The sequence below is a fragment of the Megascapheus bottae genome, chromosome 6, assembly GCF_031878675.1.
Source record: "Megascapheus bottae isolate mThoBot1 chromosome 6, mThoBot2.hap1, whole genome shotgun sequence".
Classification (NCBI taxonomy): domain Eukaryota; kingdom Metazoa; phylum Chordata; class Mammalia; order Rodentia; family Geomyidae; genus Megascapheus; species Megascapheus bottae.
The window spans coordinates 56,768,930-56,781,930 of record NC_143514.1 but is presented as its reverse complement, the minus strand read 5'-3'; positions in this window follow the sequence as shown (position 1 = coordinate 56,781,930).

Sequence of the window (13,001 nt, the reverse complement as noted above, 5' to 3'; positions counted from 1 at the left end):
CATGAGGAGTGATAGTCCCTAGCATAGGTTAGGTACTGTTTTTGAGACAAGAACTCACTGTGTAGCCCAAGTTGGCCTTGAACTGAGGATCAACCAGCTTTTGCCTCCTGAGTTCTGGGATACAGGCAACACCACCAAGCTCATCTTCCAGAGAGTTTAGAGAAATGGGAGGGGAAAACAGCAGGAAATGAAACTGGTGGGGATCTGTAGGGACACTGGGAGGTGGGGGGCTTGGAGGTAAGAAGGCTCAGGAAAGGTTAGGAAGAAAATCAAGCCAGGGTAAGCGGACAAACTGGAGAAACTGAACCCACAGGTTCAAGAGGAGGATCAAGTGCTAGCTAAAATTCCATCTTCTTCGTGGAGCCTTCCTGACTCATGGGAAGTGAAGTGACAACTTCCCCTGGGTCCCACCCTGGATGACTCACTCCTTACTCACTGTTCATGAAGGGGCCCTTTGCCACCTTTCTCCAAAAGATCAAACATGATGTCCTTTCTCAGCCTGCAAGCTACTATCTGTAGAAGCTCTACCAACTGTATTGCCATGATTTTTTTTTTGAGGCTCTGTGTTTCAGTACAAAAGTTAAATGGAAGTGGGATTGGAGAAGGAGCAATGGCAGTGGGAGTGAGTGAGCAAGTGAGTGGAACAGTGGAGAGAAGACACTATAGATACACAGGGTAATTAGCTACAAAGAACAACAAGTGATAATCTTAGACAAGGGCAACAGGAGTAGCAGGTGGAGTTGAGAGGGGTTTCCTGGGGTCTGGGTCAAATTTCTCTCGTCCTCATCCTGTAACAGCAAAAAGCACTTTCTATTACCCACACAGAGGAGCTGAAGAAGGGTTATACCCATGAGGACAGAGGACAGGGAAGCTAAGCTGAGGGCAAAGTGTTTCCCAGTTAATAATTCCTCATGTCTCCAGGTTTCAGTCAGCTAAATGTGTCCTTTTCCTATGGACCCTGGGATCAGGGACTGAGGCTGGAAATACATCTGACTTACAGAAGTGGTAGACTGCATACAAATGCTCCTCTTCATTTGGAATTTGAAGGTGTGCTTGGACCTCTAAAAGGTCATTGGGTAGCTAGTGCCACATAGTGTTCACTGAATTCTAGATCCACAGAAAAGGGAAAAGGAAGCTCCTTGAAGAGAGGGGTGGCTTTTTGTTTGGGGATGAACAAGAGAGCAGACTACCAGGATGGAGGAAGAAAACTTAGTAAGATATATGAGAAGGATGAGGAGGAGAAAAGAAAAGCATAGTATTTTATCCCATTCTTCCTTTGACAAAATGGGGCCAACTGTTCTTGTTGAACTTTGTAAGATCAGTACTATTATCCCTCTTAGCAGATGAAGAACATGAAATAAGAGAAGTTGATTTACATAGCAAGCAAGTTGGAAGCAATACGTAGGTATTTCAGGCAGAGGGAAACACATAGGGCAAAGAAATATATAGAACCAGAAAAGCATAGGACAAGCACAGAGAACTGTAAGTGATTCTATTTGTTTAAAGCAAATACTGAATGAAAGGCCTTCATATAATAGGATAAAAAGTGGGCTGGAGTCCAGTGTGGTGGTTCATGTTTATGATCCTAGCTAATTAGAAGGCTGAGATTGGAGATTCAACAACAGTCAACAATTCTTGAAATCCCATCTCAATGAACAAGCTGGATGTGGTGGCTAGCTATGCCAGGAAAGGACTTCAGTACAGGCTAGCCTAAGTTTTCAAAAGCGAGACTCTATCTCAAAAATAACCAAAGCAAAAGAGTTGGAAATCATAGCTCAAGTAGTAGAGTACCTGCCTAGCAAAGAGAAAACCATTCCAGAAGTGATTTTTTTTTTAAAGTAGATTGGCATGAAGTCATGATTTTGGATAGAAAATAAGTTGTTTGTATAAGATCATCTTTTGGGCCAGGAGTGTGGCCTAGTGGTAGAGTGCGCGCCTAACATGCACAAAGCCCTGGGTTCGATTCCCTGGAACCACATACACAGTAAAAGCTGGAAGGGGTACTGTGGCTCAAGTGGCAGAGTGCTAGCCTTGAGCAAAAAGTGTCCAAGGACAGTGCCCAAGCCCTGAGTTCAAGCCCCAGGATTGGAAAAACAAAAACAAAACAAAAAGCTCACCTCTAAAGATTTTGAGGAAGTTGATATGATCCCCATTGTGCCTTGAAAGACGACCTTGCCACTGTAGGTATTTTATCAAGAGGAAAATGATGAGAAAAGGAGAGCAGGTGGGAACCCATTCAGGGATACACGTGTGCAGATATGATACAGCAAGGTCTGACCTAGACCATCAGTGCAGAGAAGGAAGAAGAGGTGATAAAGCAGATAGTAAGCCTAGAACTGACACAAGGTGTGCACACTGGATAACAGGGTGGAGCAGACAGACAACATGAATGGGGTTTGAAACACTCTGTGAGGTGAGATGGCACAGTCAACAATCGGAAATGCGAAGCTGCAAATTCAGGAGAAAGGATCCACTCAAGGGGAAAAAAAAGATGAGGATTTTTCTTAGAGGTAAAGTAACAGCAATAGTACTGTGGGAGCTCTAGCTCTGGTTGTGGTCAGATATTTGCCTATCCTTGGCTTTTTTTTTTTTTTTTTGAAGAATTCCTTGAGCTCATTAATCCTGCTCCCTGTTCCTATTCCCCACTAATCCAAGCCCTTACTGGCATTTTATCCAGTAAACCAAGTTATTCCATGAGGTGATGATGTAGAGTGGAGCAATGCAGAGACTGCTCAGACATTTAAGTCCTTATGTCTATCTAGAACCGTCCACATAACCCAAATACAAGTGTGTATCCTATTTTTTGTTTTTTCGTTAGACAATTGTAATGCCTTGTAATTATCATGTGTTGTTGTCAAAGGCAGTTTCATAGCTCAGCACTGCTGGCTCAGGCCTGTAATTCTAACTACTCAGGAGGCTGAGATCTGAGGACTGCAGTTCAAAGCCAGCCCAGGCAGGAAAAATCCATGAGACTCTCTCTCTTTCTCTCTTTTTTTTTTTTTTTTTTTTTTTTTTTTTGCCAGTCCTGGGCTTGAGCTCAGGGCCTGAACACTGTCCTTGGACTTTCCTCAAAGCTAGTGTTCTACCTTGAGCCACTGCACCACTTCTGGCTTTTTCTATGTATGTGGTACTGAGGAATCAAACCCAGGTCTTCGTGTTTGCTAGACAGGCACTCTACCACTAGGCCAAACTCCCGGTCCTCTCTCTTTTTTTTTTTTTTTGGCCCATCCTGGGACTGGAACTCAGGGCCTGAGCATTGTCCTTGGGCTTTCTCAAAACTAGAGCTCTACCACTTGAGCCACAGCACCACTTCTGGCTTTTTTTCTTTGAATGTGGTACTGAGGAATCAAACTGGGTGTTTGAGCATGCTAGGCAAGCACTCTATCACTAGGCCAAACTCATGGCCCCAAGTCCACAAGACTCTTATCTCCAATTAGACACCAGAAAGCCAGAAGTGGAGCTGTGGCTCAAAGTGGCAGAAGGCTAGCCTTGAGCAGAGCACTAAGGCTCAACCCCTAAGTTCAAGTCCCATGACAGACAAAAAACAAAACCCAAAGATGATTTTATGGAATAAGAATTTCTCAGGAGAAAGAACAAGATGAAAATAAAGCATTTGAGTGCTATGTGCCTGAATGTTCTAAGAAGCTTGGGCTTCTCAATGTTTACATTTTTTAAATTTTAAATATGCTTGAGCCAGGCGCGGTGGCCCATGCCTGTAATCCTAGCTACTCAGTAGGCTGAGATCTGAGGATCAAGGTTCAAAGCCAACCTGGACACAAAAGGACCTGAGACTCTTTATCTCCAATTAACCTCTAGAAAACGGGAAGTGGGGCTTGGCTCAGGGTAGAGTGGTAGCCTTGAGCTCAGGAACAGCGCCCAGGCCCAGAGTTAAAGTCCCATCCCAACCCCTCTTCCCGCGCCCCCCCACCCGCACAAAAAATATGTTTGATTGAAGGTACTCTTTGAGATCAGTACTATAATGCCATTCTGCAGATTCCTGGAAATGAAATAATTTGTTTAAGGTCCTAAAATAGGTGCCACGGCTAGCATTTGAACTTACAAAAAAGAAAAAATTCAATGAAGCTGAGCATTGTAATATGTCTGTAATCCCAGCACTTTGGAACAGAAGTGGGAGAACTGTGAGTCCAATGCAAGCATTGTCTATATGGTGAGTTCTGGAGTACTGGACACAAAGACCCTATCTTAAAGGAAATATTGCAACATAAATATGAATGTTGTAATAGAAATGTGTAGAAGGTTCACAGGTAGTTTGAGAATAATCAAGTATACAGGAAGTGACATTTGAACTGAAAGGATGAACTGTCCACCATGAGAGCAAGAAAGAGGACAGATGGTCCAAGTGGGCGAGTATGCAAAGTCATGAGAGCTGAGACAGCTCTTGGCCCCCAGGTATTTCTGTTCAGCTATAGCTTAGAACACTTACAGCAAAGTGACAAGGAAGGGAGAGATGTCATGAGCCAAAGACTGAAAGGTGGTTGCTGGTGAGAATGAAAGATAAGCATGGGACTAAAGAGCTCTGCTTTTGATAACCAGTGAATTATATAGATACTTGTAGTCACCTGAGCCTGGCCTAGTAAACAAGCATAGGCAAACCAGGGAGATGGAGACCCATCACAACTGCAGAGAAAGTTTTATAAGTAGTGAAGGAGGACCCCTGCTTAGAACAAAATGCAAAGAGACTGTGGAACTGAGACTTTACCTAACTTGGATAGACAGGAGATATTTAGAAATGATTGAAGAAAAAGAAGAAAATTTTAGGTGAAGGAGCTTGTCATTGAGACTCAACTCAAAATGACACAAATTAGAACCAAACTGAAGCTTAAGACAACATAGGTAACACCTAAGTAGGAGAAATAAAAGTCACAAAACTAGACACAAAATGGGTTCACCATGTCAGGCTATCCCATGTAAAAATGTTCATGGACCTTCTCTGTACTAAAACTGACACGAAGTGTGTCTCCTGAGAACAGTTTCTGAGGAGAACTGCAGGAAGAGGGAGAAGTTTCGACATCTTAGAAGGATTTGTCAGTCAATCATTTATTCAAACAGTGACTGCTGTTGTGGGGCTAGCTAATGTGTACTGAGCCACTATTATTATCCTCTAAAGGACACTAAGGAAATGGAGGCAGAGCGAAGTACACTAACTACTTAAGGCTATACAGCTAGTGACTTGATAAAGATTTAAACCTAGGCATTTGGGGCTTAGTGGCGGAGTGGTTGCTTAGAGTACATAAAGCCCTGGATTCGATTTTTTCTATTTTTTTTTTTTTTTTTGCCAGTCCTGGGGCTTGAACTCAGGGCCTGAGCGCAGTCCTTGGGTTTTCTTAAGGACAGTGCTCTACCACATGAGCCACAGCACCACTTCTGGTTTTCTGTGTATGTGGTATTGAGGAATCGAACCCAGGGCTTTGTGCATGCTAGACAAGCACCCTACCAACAGGCCACGATCCTGGGCCCTTGGTTCAATTTCTCAGTACCATATACACAGAAAAAGCTGGAAGTGACATTGTGACTCAAGTGGTAGAGTGCTAGCCTTGAGCAAAAGAAGTTTATAGACAGTGCCCAAGTCCTTAGTTCAAGCCCCAGGACAGCTCTGGACTGGCAAAAAAACAACCCCCCCCAAAAAAACCAAACAAACAAACAAAAAAATAGGTATTTTGCCACTAGAATGTATTTATTCAAATTGTTTTTTTTTTTTTTTTGCCAGTCCAGGGCTTGGGCTCAGGGCCTGAGTACTGTTCTTGGGTTTTCTTAAGGCTAGAGCTCTACCACTGGAACCACAGCATCACTTCTGGCCTTTTTTCTATATATGTGGTACCTAGGAATTGAATCTGGGTCTTCGTGCATGCTAGAGAAGCACTCTACCACTAAACCAAACTCCCAGCCCATCAAATTGTTATTTTATGCTACCTTTCCAAAGCTTAATCATAATGGAAACAACAGCAGTATCACTCTTATTGTTAGTGCTTCTGATAGGCCAGATGCTGTAGTAGGCCAGGCCCACGTTATCTTGCCAAAGATCACATTGTTCTCCTGTAGAATTCTGGTCTAACTCTGACAGTTCAGGGTACTTAGACTTGAGACAATAAAGTGTAAGAGAGCCAGAATAGATTTGTACATGGTGCAAAGGTGGAACATTATAGAGGTGACTGACCTTTCGAGGTTGGGAGTAACATTGAGCTGTGAACAGTCTGGGATGTTAGAAAATATCATAGTGACTCAAGAGCTGAATTTGTGAAAGATAATCGAGTATTTTTCAGACAGCATGAGGGTACCATACAGGAGTAGTAGAGATAAAAGAATGAAGGTTTGAAAGCCAATTACTTTCTGGAAACTAAGCTGTTTCCACCACAATATAGAAGATGAACCAGGAGGAGGCAGGGGGCTACATCACAGACTCTTCCTTGCCTTTCCATGAAATGTGAGCTATTTCTAAAAACTTTTCCAATGGGTACATACTACTAAGGAATCTGGTATCTTACTCTCAAGTTCTTCAGACTAGCAGGAATTCTTAGAAGGCTATTTCCTGTTGATAATACATGAATCTAAATTTGCTTTTTTTTTTTTTTTTTTTGCCAGTCTCTTCAAATTTACTGTGTGTTTATCAGAAACATGCATTTCATTCACCTTTTTTTAAAGCATGGGATCACTGTCCTTGGGCTTTCTCAAGGCTAGAGCTCTACCACTTGAACCACAGCATCACTCCTAGCTTTTTCTGTGTGGTACTGAAGAATCAAACCTGGGTCTTCGTGCATGCTAGGCAAGCCCTCTTATCACTAAGCCCAACTCCTGGCCCCTGCATTCTTTGTTTTAAACTGCTTACTCTCAAGTAAAACAAACACTTTGGGATGGTTTTGTTTTTGTTTTTTTTTTGCCAGTCCTGGGCTCGAGATCAGGGCCTAAGCACTGTCCTTAAGACTTTCTCAAGGCTAGAGCTCTACCACTTGAGCCTCAGCACCACTTCGGGCTTTTTTTCTATGTATGTGGTACTGAGGAATTTAACTCGGGTCTTAGTACATGCTAGGCAAGCACTCTACCACTAGGCCAACCTCTGGGCCCCATGGGATGATTTTATCACGTGACTTTCATGTGCTTTGCACATTGCCCCTGCCAAACTGCCAGGTATGTGGACCCCAGCTTAGAAACATGGGAAGAGGGACTGGGAGTTTCATCTAGTGGTAGAGTGCCTACCTACCAAGTATGAAGACCCAGGTTGGATTTCTTGGTACCACATACATTAAAAAAAGCCAGAACTGGTGCTATAGCTCAAGTGGTAGAGCTCTAGCCTTGAGAAAGCCCAAGACAGTGCTCAGGCCCTGAGCTCCGGCCCAGGACTGGCCAAAAAAAAAAAGGGAAGAAAACTATCAAGAGCATTTTAATCAAGGGATCTAATCTGAAGTTTCAAAAAGTCTATCTAGGGGCCGGAAGTTTGGCCTAGTGGTTAAAGTGCTTGCCTAGCATGCATGAAGACCCGGGTTCGATTCCTCGGTACCACATACATAGAAAAAAGCCAGAAGTGGTGCTGAGGCTCAAGTGGTAGAGCTCTAGCCTTGAGAAAGTCCAAGGACAGTGCTCAGGCCCTGAGCTCAAGCCCAGGACTGGCAAAAAAAAAAAAAAAAAAGTCTATCTAACAGACTTTTGGAAGAGAAAATAAAATTTCAAAGAGTAAAACTACGGAGTCTGAAGAATATTTTTATTAATAGGTCCACTGTATTAACTATAAGGCAGCATACCAATGAGTTATATTGAGGAGACAAACTGATAGGATTTAGTATCTGATTGCCCCCATATTCCTGGCCAAGATAATACCCAGAAAAACTAGAAAAGGAATAGTTGTGGGGGGCAGGGAAGATGGGCTAGATTTGGATATCTAGAATCTGAGGAACTTGTGAGTCCTATAGGTACAGACACTTGACAGTGATGTTTAGCTCAGCAGACACATCTGGGCGGTATGTTTTTGTATATAGGAATAGTGGTCATAGAAAAAAATAGGCTTAGCACAGGAAGAAAACAGGGTTAAAGACAAATCTTAGAGAAAAACAACATTCAAGAAGCTTGTAGAAGGTCCGAAGTCCAGAAGCTGCAAAGAAGGAATGACCAGAGATGAAAGAATAAAGTTAACTTTGTGCCATAGAAATTGAAAGAAAAAGAGACTTACAGGAAATGCTCAACAATGCTGTGAGGAGATTTAGTAATATAATTAAAGGGCTAAGACTTGGCTCAAGGAGAGCACCTGCCTAGCACATGCAAAGTCCTGAGTTCAAACCCAAATAGTTAAGGAAAAAAAAAAAAAAGAATTAAGTTAGAGAGGGCATATAGAGCCAATAAGAATTTGAAACACTGAAGACACATAAACACAACATTAACTAATAATGCTAATGATTATTGCCTATAAACTTAGCTAAGGAGGCTGAGATCTAAGGATCATTATTCAAAGCCAGCCTGGGCAGAGGAGTGTGAAACTCCTACCTCAAGTTAACCATCCAAAAGCCAGAAGTAGAGTATAGGGGCCAGGAGTTTGGCCTAGTGGTATAGTACTTGCCTAGCATGCACTAAGACCCGAGTTTGATTCCTTGGTACCACATGCACAGAAAAACCCTGAAGTGGTGCTGTGGCTCAAGTGGTAGAGTGCTAGCATTGAGAAAGCCCAAGGACTGTGCTCAGGCCCTGAGTCCAAGTCCTAAAGTTGGCAAAGAAAGAAAGAAAGAAAGAAAGAAAGAAAGAAAGAAAGAAAGAAAGAAAGAAAGAAAGAAAGAAAGAAAGAAAGAAAGACCCTGAGTTTAAGCCCCACTACAAGCTTGTGAGTGTACACACATACACACATGTAGTCAAGCTGGGCACTGGTGGCTCACACCTGTAACCCTAGCTATTCAGGAGGCTGAGATCTGATGATCATGGTTCAAAGCCAGCTCAGGCAGGAAAGTCCATGAGATGCTTATCTCCAATTAACTACCAGAAAACCAGAAGTGGAGCTGTGGCTCAAACTGGTAAAGTGCTAGCCTTGAGCAAAAAAACTCAGGGATAGCATCCAGGCCCAAGACCAAAACAACAACAAAAATAGGTGGTCAGAGAAATGAACAAAAGATGGCTTACATGTGGGGGAGGGACACAACACAATGAAGAATCAAAATAGATTAGGGTATGAACAAGGCAAGGCAGAGGAATGGCAGAAAGAAAAGGGAATGGCCCAGGGCACTTTACATTTAGATCAGGAGGGGAAGTTACTGTCATAGGGAAGAAGTCTAAAATTCTGCCTCTGTTGGAGGAGTCTCTCCGTTCATATATCTTATCCATGGAAGAGACAGATGTCTGTGGGAAGGTGATTTTCCAACACACAAGTACCTTAAAGGTAACTTATCTCTTTGTTAAATCTTCATCAGAGAATTGTATGGAAGTCAGAGAACTATTGGGGAAGTGGTCTACAGAGATGCTGGCTGCAAAAGGTAACTTTTAGAAAAGTCTGTAGGGACCTTGGGGAATTTGGATTGATCTAGGAACACTTTGGCTTAACTATGTAACATGGCTCTACAGTGAGGAAACAAAAACAAAAATCAAAAAGCCTGCACAAGTTTGTCAGAGACTTTCAAACTAGAAAGATCACTGGATCACTTAGGTTAAAAAACAAAACAAAACAAAACAACAAAAAAACACTGGAGGCCCAAGAAAGGCAAAGGACTAGTCCAAGCTATGTCTAGGAAGCTGCCACATCCAAATAGCAGCTGACATCCTGAGAGCACTCAAGAACAAAAACAGCTAAGCGCCAATGACTCACACCTGTAATCCTTGTGGATTGTGGTTCAAAGCCGGACCATGCAAAAAAGTATGACACTCTTTTATCTCCAGTTAACCAGAAAAAAAGGCAAAAGTGGAGCTGTGGCTAGTGTTGGCCAAGTGGTAAGAGTGCTAATCTTGGGCAAAAAAAAAGCTAAGGAATAACATTCAGGCCTGAGTTTATGCCCTAGTATTGGGACCAAAAAAAAAAAAAAAAAAAAAAAAGGAAAAGGAGGAGAAGGAGAAGGAGAAGAGAAGAAAAAGAAAAAAGGAAATAGAAATAGAAACAACCCAAGGGAAAAAAAAGATAAGAAATTTGTCCTGTGGGACAAAGGACATGGTGATGTGATGGAGCACTATTCATCGTTTCTTATCAGAAAGACCCCATCTACATGGTGGCAAACCTTTCCCAAATGTGCATCCCAGACTCTCACAAAAAAGCCAATCAAGTATCTGTAATTTAGAACTGTGAAATCTCTACATGAGCAGAAAATGGACCACAACTCTTAGTCCTACTTCTGGCCAACACTAAACTACTAGGTTTACCATTTGGGGCTACCTTCAAATCTGAAGCAGACCGAACAAAAAATACAGCCCTCAGTAGTTTCCTCTGGATAGTTGTCAGGAGCTGACCCAGGGTGGGCGTTTGGAAGGATCAGCCTCTGTCCTGCCCGGTGCTGGGATCAGCTTACACGGCCCCTGTGTCCACAAGACACAGAATACATTGTCCATAAGGAGGATTATGTTGTACAAGAAAATCAGACAAAGGGAGAAGTTGTTTCCAGCTGCCTGGGGGAGGTGGAAAGGGAATGGGAAAAAGAGCCGAGCCTTGCACTAGGGCATTCTTGCAGAATTCGGCTTCTTCCTTGTAGCTGTGGGATAGGAGGTAGACAATGACATTCCCTCAAGTTCAGGCCTTGTGCTGGGGGTCCATTATTGAGCTAGGTGGAGCATTTGACTACAACCTATCAATCTTAGATGTTTTCTAAAACAGTGAATGGTTGTGTGAGGTGAGCTTGTTAAGTAGGGCAGCAATCCACACTAGAAGGAAAACAGAAGAAGGTGACCTAAGCAATGAGTAAAAGGAGGGTCATAAATGACTGAATCTTAGCTTTAGGGAAGAACTAGAGAGGGAAAAGTCTTAGGCAATGGATGACAGACTGACATTGATTCAATAACCTTCCACCTTCAGTGGGATGAATTGTGCTATGTAAGTGCCTGAGATTTCACAGTTGCCTCTTCTTTCTCCATCCCAGACACTAGCCTGAAAGACACAATCTAATCCTTTGCTCCAGAGTTTCCAAAAGTAGGAGAAAGTGCAATCCCTCAGAAAAACTGGGCAGTCAGAATCAGAAAAAAAAAATACCAGAGTAGGGCAAGAAGTAAACTATTGCCCATCAAAATCTGAGCAGAGAACAGTCACGAATGCCCTCTTCTTCCCAGGAAACTCCACATATACTCTCTTCCCAAGGGACCAAGCGGTATGGCTGTCAAGACCTATTCTCTCCATGGAGGTATGTGGGCCCCAGAAAGGAGTTGCAACAGAGCGAGCTGTGTTTTCTCTTGTAAGAGATGGAAATGAGAGTGTGAGCTCCTCCATAGTATGGAATGTTTCATAAGGGCACAGAATGTGAGGCCTTGATTTATTCCTGCTGGAACCCAGTTCAATAGGACAGTGGAAATGAGGTCCCAGAATTGGCCTAGGATATAAAGAAACTTGGGCTTATTGTCAGTGACACATGCCTATAATTACAACACTGGCCAGGATTATAAATTCTCCACAGATCTGGGCTCTATAGTGAGACCCTCTCATAAAATCAACAAAAGTCTTTGGGGTTACTACCAATGGTGGAGTAAAAGACAGCACTCTCTAGAAGATGGTCTGGGAAATATAGAAAAATCCAACTGGTGCTCTACTTGATATCAAAGTTAACTTTGACATTCTGAGTAGGAAGGGAAGAGTTGAGAAGGTAACACCTCAATGGATTGATAGGTCAGTCTGTTTAAGTGGGAGAGAAAGGCCTGGGGCCCAAGAAAAGATAGCAAGACTCCCCTACTGTGGTGTATTGTGGGCACTGAGCTTTGTAGACACCATTACTTGTGTTGATGGACCAAGTGACATCTGTAACCACTTTTCCAGACCTCTGCTGCCACAGTCTGGCAGAATATTGTCAAAGGTCAAAGGACCTGTGTGTGTGTGTGTGTGTGTGTGACAGAAGAGAAGAAACAATAGCACCTGGCAGTTACAAACTGCAAATCTTTCTGTTTCCAGCTCAAAGATAATTAAAGATAAATATTTTAGAGATTAAATTAGAACTCCTTTAAAGCACTGCTGAAATTATCTATATCAACTCTCATAAAATGCTGTCAACCCTGAGCCAGTGAACGTCAATATAAATAACTTTATTTAAAAGAGAAATCATTTTGGACCACGTTTGCTGACTTAACCCCTGCTCTTGTCTATAATGGAGTGCTGAGAAACACAGTATGGCTAGTTGCCCAAATGCACTCTATTCTTTAATTCTGTAAAAGCAAAGCTATTACCGGAGCTGCCCCTCCCATCACCAGTCTGTGGCTTAGTGAAATGGAGAAAACACACTTCCTGAGAAATCTTCCACCTACTGGTCCCTTGGTATCTTTCTTCTTGTGAACAGGGCAGAAAAAAGGATAGAGGGGTCAGGAGCACAGCCTAGTGGTAGAATGCTTACCTAGCATGCACAAAGCCCTGGGTTCAATTCCTCAGTATCTCATACACAGAAAAAGCCACAAGTGGTGCTGTGGCTCATGTGGTAAAGTAGAGCACTAGCCTTGAGAAAGCCCAAGTACAGGGCCTGAGTTCAAGTCCCAGGGCTGGCAGAAAAAAAAAAAAAAGGATGGAGACTATTACTTATCTTCCAAATAAAAGCTGAATTAAGCCAGTTCAGAAGTTGAAATAGCACAGGCCCAAGCTTCATCAGAGCTATAGTTGTACGTTTGTGCTAGCTCAGAAACTTCCTCATTTATAGTCTAAAGAGCCAGCAGGATGGAAGCTGAGCAGAAGTGCTTACAGAAACAGTATGCCTCCAAAGACATATAGGCTGGCTTTGGTTTCTGGAAGCACAAAATCAGCTCATGTTTATCTGATGCTGTGACTATCAATTTCACCATTGACATGGAACAGTATCAGATTAGGGTAAGTTCTAGATCAAGGATGGGGGGGGGGCAGAAAA